An 8555-nucleotide genomic window follows, 5' to 3' on the forward strand; every position below is an offset into this window, starting at 1 on the left:
ACCGTCTATCGCACCACAGAAGTTCATACAAGCAAGCAAATGCAACAAATAAGAAACAATATAAATAGAGCAAAACATGGTTATAAAGCTACTGTACAAGGATCGCATGATTCAAGAATTGATGAAAATGGAGTTAAAACAAAGAAGTTAAGGCTAAAACATGGTTCCAGGGGCTTATTTATAAAAGATTTGAAATTAAAAGGGCTCTGGACGAAGAAATTGAGGGCTAAAATATAAATAAACCTTAAACCTAGGGGTTAGGTTGAGAAACAAAGGGGCTAGGGAGGGCGGCTTCTATTTTAGAAAAGATCAGGGCACTACTACAGAACACAGTTTTAGTAACACCAACTTTGTGTTACTATAGCTTAATAAATGTGTTACTAGGTGTTCTAGCAACACATATTATTTGTGTTACTATATTTGATGTTACAACTCCCTGATCTATTGGAACACAAGACATGTGTTCTTCTTCATAGAAAAAATTGTTACTACTCTGTAACACAATTATTGATATAGTGGAACATTTGTATGGGTTACAATGATTCTCTTGTGTAACATATTTTTGAGCTCTAGGAACACTTATATATTATGGTAGTAACACTTTGTGAGAACATAGTTTTTAATTTTCATATCATATGGTTTGTAACACATGCTTTACCTATTGTAACACATCCATAATTTAAAATAATAAACTTTTATACACTTCCATATATCATATATAATGTTTTGATTCATGTAATTTTCCGAGGGAACATGACATATTACACAATCACACAAACCCACAATTTTTGATAATCACAGGAAGCTGCATTGATTTTAGGAAGGGAAAATAATACTTGTTCACATCATGTAGGAGTATATTTACAAAACATCACAGAGAGCAAATGTACATAGCAGTGGATGCTACAAGTTTGTACTAATAGAAATGAAATGTAAATATAAATATGTCATATTCTGGAATTTCATTGCTTTTGATCCGTTCTTTTGCTTCAATTGTACGGCTTCAACCATTGATCATTTCAACCTGCATATTGAAAAGTTGTTGTAACATTAATATTTCAATCTGCCTAGTAAAAGGTAGTTGTAAAATATTTTGAAAGGTAGTCGTAACATACATAAATCAATGGCCAAGCAATGGGCCTTACTAATGGCTCATCTTGTACAGTTGGAGGATTGATAGGCACTTTGTAGAATTGTTTTCCAATCTCAACTCCACCAACATTTTCTTTTGGACTAGAGCTCAAAATTGTTGCATATGCCACAATTGTCTTATTTGGATAGTTTGCAGTTTTAAGTAGCACTGTGGATCCAACCTATATTGAATTAACATAGTCACTCACTGATTAGTTGATGAACAAGAAGCGTTAGTTGTATAAAAAGAACCAGTTTGAACAATTGCCCTTATATTTGCTCACCTTAATTGAAAGAGATGGTGTATATTTTGGACGTTTATGGCTTGTGGCCTTATCATGAGCTGCAACGTGTTGTGTCATTACGGCAGCATCTTGGAGTGCTTCATGTTGATTTTTAGCCTTTGAATTAAGATACAAAATCATACAGTAAATCATTCAATATTTTTGGTAAAAATGCTGCTGTAATGAATGGAGAAGTGTGATTATTACATACCTTTATTTTTCTTGTTATCCTAACATCACCTGAATTCTGAGTATATGCATGAATCTGAAAGCAAGTAAATGGTAGGGATTCTAATAATTAAATTCTGGAATGAATGAAACATTGCATGGCTAATATATCAATTTTCAATGAATCCGCAGGAGCAATATACCTCCTTTTGTATTGAATAATTAGTGGAACACTGTGGGGATGATGGCTCTGCTTCTCGGTGATGGGATAATTCCTTGTTATTAGCATCATCTTGACACTAGTTCCAACATATATAGATATAATCATCTAAGAGTTGATTGCAGTTAAATCACAAGTAACAATATGCTAACCTTTGTGTTCGAAAAAAATTAGATCACCATCATCAGTTTATTCAGATTAACTTGTATTTTTATTTCAGTACAGTTTATCATACACATGTATGCTAGGAGTAAATTTTACCAATCCATCCCTCTGGTTAAATAATGCATCTCCACGGTTTGGTTGAGCACATTGAACTCTCTGCAAAGTTTTTAACAATGATAAAGCCAAGATGGATTATACTATGTGAATGTGAAAACATGAAAAATGGAAAAGTATACCTTTTTGCTAGAATGTACTGCAGGTTCCTGAAAGTTGCCATGATCAATTGATATGCAATTGGCCTAAAAAGGATATAGAGTTTTAGTACAATTTCAATGTAGATAGTGGCTGAACCGGGAGGCCAACAATTGGCCTAACTAGCATGGTAAATTTTTTTTGAAACCCCTTAGTCGTTAGGCTTTACAGTAGCTTGATAGGATTATTCTGACAGGATGGTACAAATAGTGAAATTTTGATTACACATACATCTAGTCCCTATATTTTTTTGCATTAGTAAACACTATATTTTTTGGCATATACACATAGCACGAGATATCTACATTGTTTAGCTGCACCCCCCCTAAATTTATTTTCTGGTTCCCTCAACTGAATATAGAGTCAAGGAAAACACAATGGTACCTTTGTTGTTGGTCCTTCATTGTCCTAGTGTCCCTTCTTGTTTATGAGTTCTTCAATAAGTTTGTCTTGATTTCTTGCATGCTCTTTGAGTTGCTTTATTTCCTCCAACATATGTGTCTCTACATCAGATGATGACCCATCTATTGTAGCTATATTAATGTCCTTGAAATGGCGTGTTGTTCCTCCATAAACTTGTTTTGGAACAGGAAGCAATACCATGCCATGTACTTGTCCAGGTTTCTCTTCTCCTAATACTTGATGTAACACATCACCTTCCCATGCAACTCTTCCCTTGCTATTTTGTGCTAACTCTGGTTGTTTATCTATAATATTTTCCAACTACACCTGTATGTGGAAACGCACAAACATAATACTCCTGTTACTTAAGGACAGGAACTTGATATTTGCATATGTGTGTGTGTGGTAAATAACATACCGTAGGCTCATCTGTCCCCCTGACCCTTTTTCAATGAGTAGCTAGGTAAACTTTCGCTCTATGTGGTGGTTTTTTTTGCGGGATCAGCTTGCCTCTAAAAAGATGCCAATAATATAATGATAAGATAAAAATAGAGCAACATATTGAACATATAATAGGGGCTCACAAAGTCCTCAGACCAACGGGCATAACTCTTTTTGCCTGCTGTATGTGTTGTCTTCTTCATTTCACGACTTTTTTTGTTCATGTCACTAAGGGCCTGCATTATATTAAATTTATAAATACTGGACATCTTTATAAATAAAAAGGGAATACCACAAATTATTATGCACTTTACTTAACTTTCCTTCTGTTGACTTCCAATATCTTATTAGTGATTTCCATTGATCTTCATCAATGTCATTTGGACAGAGCTTGTATAAAGCTGATTTTTTCTTCTTTGGATTAAATAGCTTCTTTTTTAATGTTGCCTTGTACTTTCTCCAATCTCTCCCAATTGACTTTAGTATCCATTTCTTACATGAATGAGGATACAAGAACTTTGTCTAAAATCAGATAGATGCAATGAGTAAATTTAACTAGTTGGCAGCTCAACCTAAATGTAGCATACTTAAAGTTCATGCCATACTATGTGTAAGGATGCATTGAAGTATAGTTTCAGCATACTATATATGTTGTAAAATGTAGCATACCTGGATGCATTGAAGTATTGTTTCAGCACTATCCTTCTTGACCTTTCTCCAATCATTGACATCTACAGGACAGTACCCACCATTTTGTGCTATGGTCCCTAAAAATTGCCCTAAAAGACCACCTTCCTTTCCAATAGGTTGTCCAAGCCAGTTGCACTTTACTAATATTCGCTTTTCCTCAGGTAGATTCCAAACATGTGCCAAAATGGTTCTCTTTCGAATGGTTATGTCATCGCCATCACCTATAAGAAATAAGTTGACATTAGTATTGCAGTCCACATGTATTAGAGTAATCCATGTTTCACATCTGTACCTGGTGGTTCGTCATGCTGCTGGTCAATTTCATTGACATATTCTGCATTTGTTTGAATTATATTTATGCTCTGCTTTTGCTTTGTACCCCTCTTCCCTATAATAAAATGTGGTAAAAATCAAAACATGTTCAGTATGATGCCTATGTGATTGAATGCTTGGATGAACAACACAGTAATTTCAAAGGAAATGACATGTAAAAAAAACAGAATGGCTACCATGCATAAGTTTTATTTGGATGCTCAAACATGCACAAGTCAAGCTACCTTTAGTTTTATTTGGTGCAGATTTGGTTGGTGAAATGATGGCCATTCTCTATCTTGTCACAAATAAGCTAACCTTCTTCGTCCTCTCATTCTCTTTAAGCATTTCCATCACATCAGCATCCAATTGTATTGCAACCAAACTATCTCTTCTCTTATAGTATAGATAGTCTATTGCGTTGAACCCATATTCCTCGATGAACTCAATTAAGTTGAAATAACATATATCATCTCTGTCCATTTCCCTTTGCACATATTCCTGTCCTGCAGCTGCTCCATGGCATTCAAGATCCAAGGTCCAAATATCCAAAGCCATGGCAGCACAATCTAATCTCAAATGAGCATCGAGGGAGAAGATGATATGGTTAAAAAAATATTAAGAGCATCAACTGAATATAATTGTTAATAGAATAGATCATGACATTGAACTATGCATTGCAAATAGTCAGAATGTTATGTTATCTACATCTAGAGTTTCATAAAAGATAAAGTATTGTAGTATCTTGAGGAAGTAAATGTCAAAAAAATAAGCAGTATTAAAATAAATCCTTGTCTACAATATATCCCAAGAAACAGGAACAACATTAGTAGTAAAAGTGCTTCCGAATCAGATATCTTCAACAATGTCAAAAGGCACTATACCGAAAACATCAAAATCAGTAGGGTTATAGGCCCCATGCCATGCATAATTTTAGATGACAATGGATCAGAATTTTGCTGAATAGAAATAGCTAGGGTTAACTGGAGGGAGGCAAAAATGATGCTTTGATTGCACACATGTAGTAGGATTAGAAGATGATTCTTTAAATTGGGAACCACTGCAGATTAAGATCCAATTGAACTGTCATGAGGATGAGAGGGATGGGATGAGACATGGCATACCGTAGGGGATGATGGAGTCATTCTCAGTGCTGCACCGTGAATTCATCAGCTATAGATTAAGATCCAATTGAATTGTCATGAGGATGAGAGGGATGGGATGAGACATGGCATACCGTAGGGGATGATGGAGTCATTCTCAGTGCTGCACCATGAATTCGTCAGATGGTGTGGATCAAGTGCTGGAGGGTCAGATTGACAAGAAGATCCAGAGCTGGTACTTGCGAATGGAGGTGAGCATGATCAGGAGGTGAGCATCATCCAGAGCAATATTAGTTACACATGGGATCAGAGGTGAGAATGATATTGGAGGGAGGTCGCGATGGAGTCAAATAGAGGGAGATCGGGAGGAGAGATGTAACTGAACTGCCGGCTTTGTCTCGGGAGCTGGGGTGGGCTAAACTTTTTTTGGTGGGAAATTTCGGTGGGAAACCAATCTCTTAGTAAAATGTTGGAGGGAAACACTCGTGACAAAAGTTAGGTACCAATGACGAGAAAAATGTGTACCAAAACTGAAGGATACTAGCTAGAAATGTTGTTGTTATGTGAGTGCTCCTGATAAATGTGGTATGCCATAAATAATATGGCTTCTATTTATTTTAACTTTTCTCAGAGGCTGACCAAAACATTTACAATTTATCAAAAATCATGAATGGTTAAATTTGAAAGCAAGAAAAAATTCCGTGAAATCAACATAAAAACATGAAAATGGGTGTTGTAACTTCTCGGGCCTGAAAGCGTGTCAACACAATCGAATTTGAGGGGTCAAAAAGCCAACGTGCCTCTGCTTGTTGCTTTTTTCACATCGGCCTTGAAATTATCTTTCTGAAAAAAAAGAGCGCCCAATTTCGATTTCATATGCAAAAGTTATGAACATTTTACTAAACCATAGCAAATGTAGTGTTGAGATAAATTAACAATCCATAAAGATGAAACTTCCATAAAGATGTAATTTTCACGTGTCAAACTCCCATAAAGATGAAAGAAGCTTGTCGGATTATCTCAAAAACCTTTTCTCAACAAAGTTGTTTTTGCCATGCAAGATCTTCAATTGAGCAAAGTTACTGACCAAGGAATTCTCCAAACCATGGTCAAACCAGAAACTATATCAATTCCCTCTGTATATATATGTCAGTAAGCTTCTTTTTTTCCAACCCACGTTTGTACAGAGCTCTAGTTCAACACGTTCTTTGAGTTCTTTGACTCGGACACATTATTTGAGCTCGAGTTGCACATGTTCTTTGACTTGGATACATTATTTGAGCTCGAGTTGCACATGTTCTTTGACTCGAACACATTATTTGAGCTTGAGTTGACAGCTTCTTTGACTCGAACATGTAATTTGAGCTCAAGTTGAATGACAGGGTCTTTATTTGAGTCGGACACATTATAGAGCTCGAGTTGGACCTGCTTTGCATGTACCTAAGTTCGAGTTCGAGCTAGAGTTCGAGGTCCATGTTAGCCTTCCTATTTTGCCAAGTCGCCGACGCCCCAACAGTGAAACAAGATCAACAGATCTTTCTCCAACACCCTCCCAGGTCCTGATTCCCATCACAAAATCGAGCTATACCACCCCAAAGGTGGCTAGGGTTTGGAAGGAGTCCATCCTCAATCCATAGCTTGTACATTCCTCTTCTCTTTCCCTATTATCTTTGGCTTCTCTCGTTACTCATCTCAGCCACGCAATGTCCCAAGATAATGTTCAGGCATCCAAGTAGGTTTATCAGATAATCGTGCTGGAAGACACCTAATTAATCATTTTGATCCAAGTCTGAAAGTTCTGATCTTTTGATCCAAATCTGAAAGTTCAAGACCTGATGACCTTCTTCGTAGAAATTAGGTGGGTAATGTTCTGGCTCATTACTCTTTCTGCTTGCATATTGTGATAACACTAATATTGGACTTTGTAATGTGCCATGTAGTCATACTATGACAGCCTGAAAATGGAAAAGAGAAATTAATAGTTCTACCTGGTGATAGAGATGAGTGGGATGGAAATGTATTGGTCATCATTCTTTGCAGGTCTATCGTGAAAAGAATAAGGTAACACTAATGCAGTTTTCCTTTCTGAATTTTGTTGGAGATTGGATATAATAGAAGTAATCAATTTCTTACAGTAATACCTCTACTTATATGGTGTAGACTTAGTTGATTTTTAATGCTGCATATGTGGATCAAACTATGAACTATTCACCATCTGACACATGCATATGTTCAGTCCAAATGAGACTAATTTAAAATTCAGAGAACCAAACTTGTTGCATATGGTTAAGAAAACTCTGAATTGTTCACCATCTGACACATGCATATGTTCGGTCTAAGTGAAATATGCAAATATTCAGTCCATGTGACACATGCATATGTTCAATCTAAGTGAAACATGCAAATGTTAAGTCCATGTGACACATGCATATGTTCAGTTCTTGTGAGACTACATTAAAATCCAGAGAACCAAAATCGCTGCATATGGTTAAGAAACCATGTGACTAGTGTATGTACGAAGACTGAATATTACAATCAATGTTAGCTATAATGATTTCTTCTACTCTGTACAAACCAGTGCCTACCAGTTCAATTGTTATTTAAGGTCCTGACATCAATGTGTACTCGATTTTTTTATCTTGATCAAATGCATATTATTTCCCTCACTTCAGTCATTCATAATTATTTCAGGCTATCAAATTCAGAAGCAGAGCATACAAAGAGTACTCTCTTCACACTGGATTAATGGACTTAGCCGCTATCAAGAGGTTATTGCTTTCTGAAAGACCAAGTGATGACTACATAGCTGGGGTAGAGTTTTCTTCAGTTTGCATACAGAGGGGAAAAAATTAGATGCAAAGATTAGATGTCCTTGTGTCAAGTGTGTCAACATGCTGTTACAAAAGCAACCTGTAGTGTATGATCACTTAGTATGCCATGGAATGCTGTGTGGATATGGCATTATATCAAAAGCAACCCTATATGATAATAATGGAATTCACAGAGATGAACCTGATGCGCCCGGTTCTTCTAAATCTGGAGCAGATGCAGAAACACAATCTTTCTTTGAATTGCTAAGAGATGCAGATCAACTTTTATGGGAAGGATGTGAACTATCAAAACTTTATTTCCTAGTCCTCTTGTTTCATGTAAAGTCCATCAACAAGTGGAGCAATAAATCATTAAACGATTTGCTCTCAATATTACAGCTTGCTCTGCCAAATGGTGCCATTATACCAAGAACATTTGCAGAGGCTCGGAAGATCATTGCAAAGCTTGGTCTATGGTATGTGAAATTACATGTATGCCTAAATAATTGTCAGCTCTATCGAAAGGACAAGAAAGACCATGATTTCTGTTCGATATTACAGCTTGCTCTGCCAAATG

General features: G+C 36.3%; 1 long non-coding RNA gene and 1 pseudogene across 1 annotated transcript; one reads left to right on the top strand and one right to left on the bottom strand.

The window, feature by feature from the left end:
- Positions 1-811: 811 nt before the first annotated feature.
- LOC112873107 lies at positions 812-4627 on the bottom strand (annotated as a pseudogene).
- A 2102-nt stretch (positions 4628-6729) lies between these two features.
- On the top strand, positions 6730-8191 carry LOC112872690. Its single transcript, XR_003224725.1, has 3 exons — positions 6730-7026; positions 7109-7229; positions 7860-8191. It is a non-coding gene; the product is annotated as an uncharacterized LOC112872690 (long non-coding RNA).
- Positions 8192-8555: the final 364 nt, after the last annotated feature.

Source organism: Panicum hallii, chromosome 9 (assembly GCF_002211085.1).
Source record: "Panicum hallii strain FIL2 chromosome 9, PHallii_v3.1, whole genome shotgun sequence".
NCBI classification, from domain to species: Eukaryota; Viridiplantae; Streptophyta; class Magnoliopsida; order Poales; family Poaceae; genus Panicum; species Panicum hallii.